The sequence below is a fragment of the Sapajus apella genome, unplaced genomic scaffold, assembly GCF_009761245.1.
Source record: "Sapajus apella isolate SASKATOON/1434 unplaced genomic scaffold, GSC_monkey_1.0 scaffold1286, whole genome shotgun sequence".
NCBI classification, from domain to species: Eukaryota; Metazoa; Chordata; class Mammalia; order Primates; family Cebidae; genus Sapajus; species Sapajus apella.
Genome location: NW_022438212.1, coordinates 5,096 through 14,208, shown reverse-complemented (window position 1 = coordinate 14,208; position 9,113 = coordinate 5,096). Strand labels below are relative to the sequence as shown.

The 9,113-nt window shown below is 54.3% G+C and overlaps 1 long non-coding RNA gene across 1 annotated transcript; it reads right to left on the bottom strand.

The window, feature by feature from the left end:
* Nucleotides 1-1,046: 1,046 nt before the first annotated feature.
* LOC116546736 lies at nt 1,047-7,017 on the bottom strand. The gene is made up of 3 exons (XR_004266819.1): nt 6,704-7,017; nt 1,500-1,694; nt 1,047-1,136 (listed from the first exon to the last, which is right to left on the bottom strand). It is a non-coding gene; the product is annotated as an uncharacterized LOC116546736 (long non-coding RNA).
* Between the last annotated feature and the right edge of the window lie 2,096 nt (nt 7,018-9,113).

The window sequence follows — 9,113 nt, the reverse complement described above, 5'->3', positions numbered from 1 at the left end:
TCACCATGTTGGCCAGGCTGGTCTCAAACTCATGACCTCAGGTGATCCACCTGCCTCGGTCTCCCAGAGTGCTGGGATTATAGTCATGACACCACACCCGCCCACAAAGGGTGAGTCTCTCCTGCCTGCTGAGCTAGACTGGCATGGGAGTATCGGAGCCTGCAGGAAATGCCCCACTCTTGGCTGCTCTGCCTTGATCCTGGAGTTCTGGGATACCCCTGTCCCCCGGGACCTGGTACCCCCACCCTGTTCACCCCTGCCACCTAGGTCTGCTGTTCAGGCTGCCACCACACCTCCCTCTGCCCCCTGGCTGTCCCTGGGAGACTCATGCCTCTGCCTGATCCACCATGGTCCTGATGAACTCCCAGAGGAGGCCCGAGAATGTGGAGCAGGTCAGCCGCATCCACAGCCTGAGGTCCGTGACCACCTGTGTGAGGAGGAGGTGGTGCTCAGGGAGGCCGACATGCTGCTTCCCTGGGGATCCAGGACCCTGCTGAGCTCTAACTGCCCCCTGGGCTCCCCAAGTTTGGGACAGCATGGAGCAGGGAGTGGAAGGGCAAGAGGCACCTGGTCATTCCAGCTGTATGACCTGTGTTTGGCTTCCCTGCAGTTTCGCCAATGAGCTCCTGGAGGTGAAGGGAGGCCCAGGGTCATGGTCTATGTGTCCAGAGGGGTCAACCCAAGAAGGGCAGGGTTCATCAGCCCTGCCAACCTCCCTCCCTACCCCAGGGTCCTGGGACCTGCCCAAATCTCTTGCCATTTCTGCTGAGGTCTTTTGTTCTTTTTATTTTTTTTGTAATTTCTTGTAGTTATGGAACCTCGTTATGTTGCCCAGGCTGGTCTCTAACTCCTGGCCTCAAGCAATCCTCCCACCTCAGCCTCCCAAAGGCTAGGATTATAGGCATGAGCCACTGCACCTGACCCATGTCCTGAGGTCTTGGCTGCTGTCTGCCAGTGGCGAAGTAAACAGAATGATGTGCTAATGCTCAAAGTGGCCCAGGGCCGGGTAGAGAAGGGAGGCCAGGAGAGCGGTGGCGCTGCAGGGGTCATGCCTTCAGGCAGCGCTACTTGGCTGTGTGGATGTCCTCATCATTGGGGTTGAGTTTGAAGGTGCCCTGGGCCCACTCCTCAGCCACCTATAGCAGGTGACAGCAATGCCGTGGGTCAGGTGAGCAGGTATCAGCAGCCAAGAGAGCCCCTGCCCTGGTCCCACCCGATCCCTGATGACTGACTGTCCCTGTGAGAGTCCTGGAAGCACACCCTGGGAGGGGGCATCTCAAGCCCAGCACACCTTCACCCATGAGCCATGTGGGCCACCGAGGTCATTAAAGGATGGAGAGAGGCAGTCATCAAGGCACACAGTTAAATAGCACTTGAGTACACAATTAGTTCAACGTGAAACCACAGACAGACAACACTGCACTATTTGCTCAGGGATTTGGTGGGAGCCTGGGGCCACAGGGAGGGGCCTTGGGTGGGGCTTGGGCTGAGGTGAGTACCTTGTCTAGGCCATGGAGTATCTGGTCCACCTCGGCCTTGGCGAGGAGCCCTGCCTTCTCTAGGCTCCTGCTGTAGGCTTTGCTGCCTTGAATATCCACCTCCCACAGGTGCCAGTCATAGGCGATGGACGCATTGAACTTCTCCATGAGGGAGTCCACTGTGCTCACAGAACGGCCACCTCACAGCTTCCTGCTCTGGCCAGGAAAGAAGAAACAATTAGTCTCTTCTCCACCCCCAAGAACAGTGCCTCTTGCAAAGAATTCTCGGGAAACTTATCAAGGCTGATGGTAGCGGGGCATCAGATCATTCTAACTGGGCAGACAAGGAGGCTGAGACCTTGCCAGGGTCACCCTGGGGGTGAGTGTGGGAACGTGACTGGACACCAAAATTTGGGTTTTTTTTTTTTTTGAGGCGGAGTCTTGCTCCATTGGTCAGGCTGGAGTGCAGTGGCACAATCACAGCTTACTACAACCTCCACCTCCTGGGTTCAAGAGATTCTCCTGCCTCTGCCTCCCCAGTTGCTGGGATACAGGTGCTCACCATCACACCCGGCTAATTTTTGTATTATTAGTAGAGACAGGGTTTCACCATGTTGGCCAGCCTGGTCTTGAACTCCTGATCTCAGGTGATCCTCCCACCTCGGCCTCTGAAAGTGCTGGGATTACAGGCATGAGCCACTGTGTCTGGCCTTGAAGTTGGGGTTCTTTCCCACCACATGGCACCACTCCAAGGAGATGGTGGCAGGGCCCAAGACACCCCTGGGACCACAGCAAAACGTCTGGAACCTTTCCTGCCACTGACCAAGGTGCCGGGTGCCATCTTAATTGCTGACACAACCATCTGGGGTAGGCACCAATACAGTTCCACTATGGAGAGGGAAAAACTGAGGCACAGAGAGGCATCCAGCCTGCCCTCACCCAGGATGGGAAAGCCAGGGCTGCAGCACAGCAGTCTGAAGTCAGAACCCATGCTCTTCACCGCTGTTCTACCAGGGCCTCTGGGCTTGGCTCTGGTGTCCTGAACTTTTGCTGCAGGAACAAGCACAGAGGCATTGAGGGTCTCCACTAAGTTTGAGTGCCCTGCAACTCTCTCCCTCACAGCCTGGAGCTGAAATAAGATCCCAATTCCTACCAGTCCCTGGGCTCTGAAGAGCACCCTGACACCCTCCCTTGTTACTGCCCTTCTAGGAGGTCGCTGGGTGATGCCTTGCTCCCCAGGAGCCAAGGGAAGAGGATGGTATGTAGGCATCTACGTTTTGTTCTTTTTTGTGACAGAGCCTCCCTCTGTTGCCCAGGCTGGAGTGCAGTGGCACAATCTTGACTCACTGCAGCCTCTGACTCCCAGGTTCAAGTCGATTCTCCTGCCTCAGCCTCCCAAGTAGCTGGGATTACAAGCGCATGCCACCACACACGGCTGATTTTTGTATTTTTAGTGGAGAAGTGGTTTTACCATGTTGGCCAGCCTGGTCTCAAACTCCTGACCTCAGGTGATCCACCTGCCTCAACCTCCCAAAATGCTGGAATTACAGGCATGTGCCACAGTGCCCAACCCTTTTTGTTCTTTAAACTTTATTTTTAAGGTTCTTTTTTAGAGACAGGGTCTCACTCAGGCTAGAGTGCAGTGGCACCATCATAGCTCACTGCAGCCTCAAACTCCTGGGCTCAACCAATCCTCCCACCTCCGCCTCCCCAGTATTTGGAACTACAGGCATGCGCCACCACACCCAGATTAAATTAAAAAAAAAATTTTGTAGAGACAGGGTCTCACTATGTTGTCCAGGCTGTCTTGAACTCCTGGGCTCAAGCAATCCTCCAGCCTCAGCTTCCCAATGTGCTGGGATTACAGGCATGAACCAAGGCGCCGGCATATCTATGTTTTGAAAGAGGGCAGAGGCCAGGGCATGGGACAGATTGGGGAGGGGGTACAGAGCACCTGGGGAACAGTCCTAGTGCCCAGAGTGCCAAGGACTGAGGAAAGGGTGGAGTGGAGGTGGGTATGTCACTGCACTGGTGTCCTTTTTGTGGAAGGGAGTCTACAGTGGCCAATGGGGACATATGTCCTCCTCTATCCCCCTGAAATGCCCCAGACCCCTGTTTGCCACCTGGCCTGGGGCCTATTATTAAACCTCAGGGTTGGGAGGCCGAGGCAGGTGGATCAGTTGAGGTCAAGAGTTTGAGACCAGACTGGCCAACATGGTGAAACCCAGTCTCTACTAAAAATACAAAAATTAGCTAGGCATGGTGACGGGCAGCTGTAGTCTCAGCTACTTGGGAGTCTGAAGCAGGAGAATCGCTAAAACCCTGGAGGCAGAGGTTGCAGTGAGCAGAGGTGGAGCCATTGCATGCCAGCCTGGGTAACAGGGCAAGACACTTTCTGAAAAAGGAAAAAAAAAAAGGCTGGGTACGGTTTATAACCTGCAATCCCAGCACTTTGGGAGGCTGAGGCAGGCGGATTACCTGATGTCAGGAGTTTGAGACAAGCCTGGCCAACATGGTGAAACCCCGTATCTACTGAAAATACAAAAATTAGCCAGGTGTGGTGGCAGGTGCCTGTAGTCCCAGCTACTTGGGAGGCTGAGGCAGGAGAACTGGCTTGAACCTAGGGGGCGGAGGTTGCAGTGAACCGAGATTATGCCATTGCTCTCCAGCCTGGGAGACAAAAGTGAGCTTTCATCTTAAAAAAATAAAAAAAAAAATAAGATAAGGATAATAATACTACCTATGATAGCCTTGTTGTGAGTGTTCAATCAGACAACATTTGTAAATTGCATACATAACACGGTGCCTGGTGCTCAGGTAGGACTTGGGAAATGTCAGCTGTTACTAGGGGAGGGCTGGCAGGGGACAGGATGTGCTTCAGCTCCACTCCTAGTTCTTGAGTGCATTCCAGAGACCTCTACAGTGCTCTGTTCCTGAGCTGTGAGCTGGCCCCTCCATGCCCAACAACCCTGGCTGCCAAAGGACTCTGCCCTGCAGAGGCAGCCTCCACCCCGACCCGGTCTTGTGAGCTGGTCCTGCCCCTTACCCCACAGCTGCCCCACCAAGCCTAGATCTCCAGCAAAGTGCCACGAGGGGCCCTGGTCCTGATCACTGGGGCCAGCCAGTCATAATTGGAGCCAGCCTGCCCCTCAGCTGGGAGCCTGGCACCACCTCTCCCAGGAGGCTCCTGGGCCACCCTGCCTGGTTGTTAGTAATAACAACTACTTAATAAGCGGGGCTGCAGCCAAACCAAATAGTGCCATCCTACAGGAAGGCCTGGGGCAAGCTGAGGTCACCTGGAGTGCTGGGCTGGTTGGCGGGAAAACCACTCTGCTCTAGGACCAAGCTCCGACCCTTACTGGCAGACAGAATAGGACCCCTTGGGGAGATCAGAGTGAGGTGCCTCCCCTTGGGTACTGAGGAGAGGGGAGGCCCAGTGTGGTAGCAGAAGGTGTTACTCCAAGCCAAGACACATCTGGGCCAGAATGGTCACTTCAGGGCCAGGGGATGGGGCACTGAGTTAGGCTGGGTTGAATGAGCAACAGTCAAGGTTGAACGTACATGGGAAGTATCAGTTTTAGTTTGTGTGTGTGTGTGTGTGTGTGTGTGTGTGTGTGTGTGTGTGTGTTTGAGATGGAGTCTCGCTCTGTCACCCAGGCTGGAGTGCAGTGGCATGATCTCTGCTTACTGCAACCTCCGCCTCCGGGGCTCAAGTGATTCTCCTACCTCTGCCTCCCAAGTAGCTGGACTACAGGCATCTGCCACCATGCCCAGCTAATTTTTGTATTTTTAGTAGAGACTGGTTTCACCATGTTGGCAAGGCCAGTTTCAAACTCCTGACCTCAGATGATTTGGCCTCTTCAGCCTCCCAAAGTGCTGGGATTGCAGGTGTGAGCCACCATGTCTGGCGGGTTTTCTTTCTTACTTTTTTTGTGAGACTGGATCTCGCTCTGTTGCCTGGGCTGGAGTGCAGTGGAGAGATCATCTTCACTGCGGCCTTAAAATCGAGGGCTCAAATGATCCTCCTACCTCTGCTTCCCATGAGATTACAGGTGTATGCCACCACGCCTCGGTAATTTTCAAAACTTTTTTGTAGAGACAGGGTCTCACTATGTTGCCCAGGTTGGTATGGATTTCCTGGGCTCCAGCAATGCTCCCGCCTTGGTCTCCCCAAGTAGAAATAGCAGTACTGTTGTGGTTAGCCATGATTTATTGAGCATCTACTGTTGCTCAGCCCTGTGTTAGGGATTCAGCATATGTTATTATGCCCTTTTATGAGGTGGGCAATATTACCCCTATTTCACAAATGAGGAAAGCGGTTCAGAGGGCTCAAGTGACTGGTACAGAAAACAAGTCTGTCTGGCTCCAAAGTCCAGGCCCTTCCCCCATGCCCTCCCCCATGACCCAGAAGCTTGCAGGGCTCTGAGAAAGAGGGAGTGAATTGCTAGCTAATAAGGGCCAGAAGGGGCTGGAACCCAGACTTCCTGATTCCCAGGGTTCCCCTCATCAAGCATCAGGCAAACAGCCCCTTTCACTTGAAGGGTCCAATGCAATGGCCTCACGATCCAGTTCCTTACAGAGGCAGGCCAACAGCTATTATTACCCCCATTGCCAGATATATCAACTGAGGCCCAAGGAAGGAAACCTATGCCTGGGACTCCGGAATCTCTGGTCAGGAAGAGAGCCAGGAGCCGCTGACCCTGAGGAGCAGGGTCCAGTGAGACAGGAAGGGACCAGGCAACTGGGTTGCCAGAGCCGCAGGGTGAGGTTCCCCCCTTGCCTGGCTCCTTCCACATGCCACAGTCAAGGACAAGAACACTTTAGGTGCTAAGCCTTATTCTATAAACAGGGACAATTGCTGTAGCAGGAGAAGGGGTGTGGTGGGGGGTGGAGCCTAACGGAAGGATACTTGGAAAGAAGGCATGAAAGGTTGGCGGCTGCAGGCGTGGGAGCACTTTTCCTGGCCAGGCAGGCATCACTGCAAGGTAAAGGCAGAGCCACTCTACTCCTAGTAGTGTGGGTTGGTGAGTTTGCCACAAGGGCTGCCTGGGGACACTGGTGAGTCCCGGTAAAGGTGACTGCTGAGCTCCAGCAGATGCGCCGGGGAGGGCTGGGGGTGCAGGCTTCCTGGAGGGCGATTCCCAGCGGGGTGGCCCGAAGCAGGTCTGGCACCCCACCGTCTCATTTGGAGACTGGAAGGACCGGCATCCCCGAGGTCCACTCACCTCCGAGGCCATGTTGGGCGGTTCCTTGTCGGGAAGCCTCGTCTTCCGGATCTGGAAGACAAGACGGGACTGACGACCTCCTCGGCCAGCAGGGTCCCCCAGGCCGGGCCGGCTCCGAGCTCCGGGCACTGCGCTTGGCTGAGCGCAGCCCTTGGGGACGCGGACGTGAACGCGTGCGACGGTTCTGACGGTTCTCGGAGTCCTCAGCGCATGTCCCGCCCGTCCGGCCACCGCGTACTCACCTCTGCCTGGCCGTGCGGTCAGGGTCGCGCCAGCCACGGGGCTGTGATTTTCTAGCCGGGATGGCCCCAACTGCCGCCCGGCTCTGTCCCCGCCCCTGCCGGCGGCCGCGCCAACAGGAGGCCGCCAGGCGGGGTGGGCGTTGCCTCCGTCTTCCAATCCTGGCTGTGGGCGGGGACGCCCCCGGCAAAGCAGCAGGCTGAGCAGCCCCGGGGCTGGGTGGAGGAGGGGAAGTGGGCGGGGAAAGGGTCTGGCGTTGGGGGGTTGTGTGGGTGGGGGTGTGTGGGTGGGGGGGTGTGGGTGGGGGGGGGGTGGGTGGCGGGAGGAACCCCCGGTGGGGAAGGGGGCGGGGCTTGGGTAGGGGAGGGTGGTGTCCCGGCGGTACTGGAGACTCAGGCCAAGGTTAGAGGCTATGACATCAGGCCCGGGTTTGGCGGGTTCATAAGATGTATAAGGTGAAAATGGCACGTTCGCTCATTCATTCATTCATTCATTCAACAAACACGTATTGAGCACCTCTACGGGCCAGGTGCAGAGCTAAAAAGGCATTGAAGAAAAGGGAAGGAGCATAAGAAATAAAGCCTGTGCCAGGCGCGGTGGCTCACAGCTGTAATCCCAGCACTTTGGGAGGTCAAGGTGGAAGGATCGCTTGAGGCTAGGAGTTGGAGACCAGCCTGGGCAATGTAACAAGACCCCGTCTCTACAAAAAAAAAAAAAAAAATAGCCCAGCGTGGTGGTGCACGCCTGCAGTCCTAGCTACTCAGGAGGCCAAGGCAGGAGGTACACTTAAGCCCAGGAGTTTGAGGCTGCAGTGAGCTATCGTGCCACTACACTCCAGCCTGACTCCTCTAAAAAAAGAAAAGAAACGCAGCCAGGCGCGGTGGCTCACGCCTGTAATCCCAGCACTTTGGGAGCCTGACGGGGGTGAATCACCTGAGGTCAGGAGTTCAAGACCAGCCTAGCACGGTGAAGACACCCCGTCTCTACTAGCCAGGTGTGGTGGCAGGCGCCTGTAGTCTCAGCTACTCGGGAGGCTGAGGCAGGAGAATTGCTGGAACCCGGGAGGCGGAGGTTGCAGTGAGCCGAGATTGCACCACTGCACTCCGGCCTTTGTGACAGAGTGAGGCTCAAAAAAAAAAAAAAAAAAAGAAAAGAAAGAAATGAAGCCTCACTTCAAGAAGTTCCAACATAGCAGGGAGGAGATGTGCAGGGAGCAGGCGGGCCGGGTGGTGGGAGAGTCTATGTTGGATACTCTGGGAAGATATCCTTGATCTGATTAATTATTAAATAATAATAATTATTAATTATTCACCAAAATGACAGACTGGATTCTAGGTACTGGGAGGACCCTGAAGTGAACCCATCCTCTGCATTGGGTCTTGGAAGATGGGGGGAAGTTGCCCAGGGAGGAAGGGAAGAAGAACATTCCAGGCAGAGGGAGAAGTCTGAACAAAAAAGGTGACTGGCCTGCTTGGAGAACAGGAAATCAATCAAGTGGCTCTAACTATAATAAAAGATAGGGAGGAGAGGTGGAAGGAGTTTGGGGAAGACTGTGAAGAGCTTTGAATGTAGAAACGGAGTTGTTCTTGGTCTTATAGGTCATAGGGAGCCCCAGTCATGAGCCAAATTTATTTTATTTATATTTTATTTTTTTTAAATAAATAAAAACATTCTGCCTTGGCCACCCGAGTAGCTGGGATTACTTGTGCCTGCCACTGTGCCTGGCTAATTTTTGTAGTTTTAGTAAAGATGGGGTTTCACCATGTTGGCCTAGTTGGTCTTGAACTCCTGACCTCGTGATCCACCTGCCTCGGCCACCCAGTGCTGGGATTACAGGTGTGAGCCACAGCACCCAGCCTTCAGGTAGTTGTTTATAGCAGTGGGACAAAGGACTAATAGACCCTCCCTTTTCTCATATAAATATCTCAGTCCTTAGATGTAGGGCCCCTGCTAACCCAGAATGATCTTGCTGTAATTTGATAACATCTGAAAAGACCCATTTCCAAATGAGACCAGATTTACAGGTACCGGAAGTCAGGACTTGAACATATATTTCTGAGGACACAGTTTAATCCTCTATGTTGGGGTTTCCATAGTTGCTCATAGTCAAGTTGAGGAAGTTTCCTTCTCTTTCTAGTTTGTTGCTGTGTTTGTTTAAACAGTGACTTAT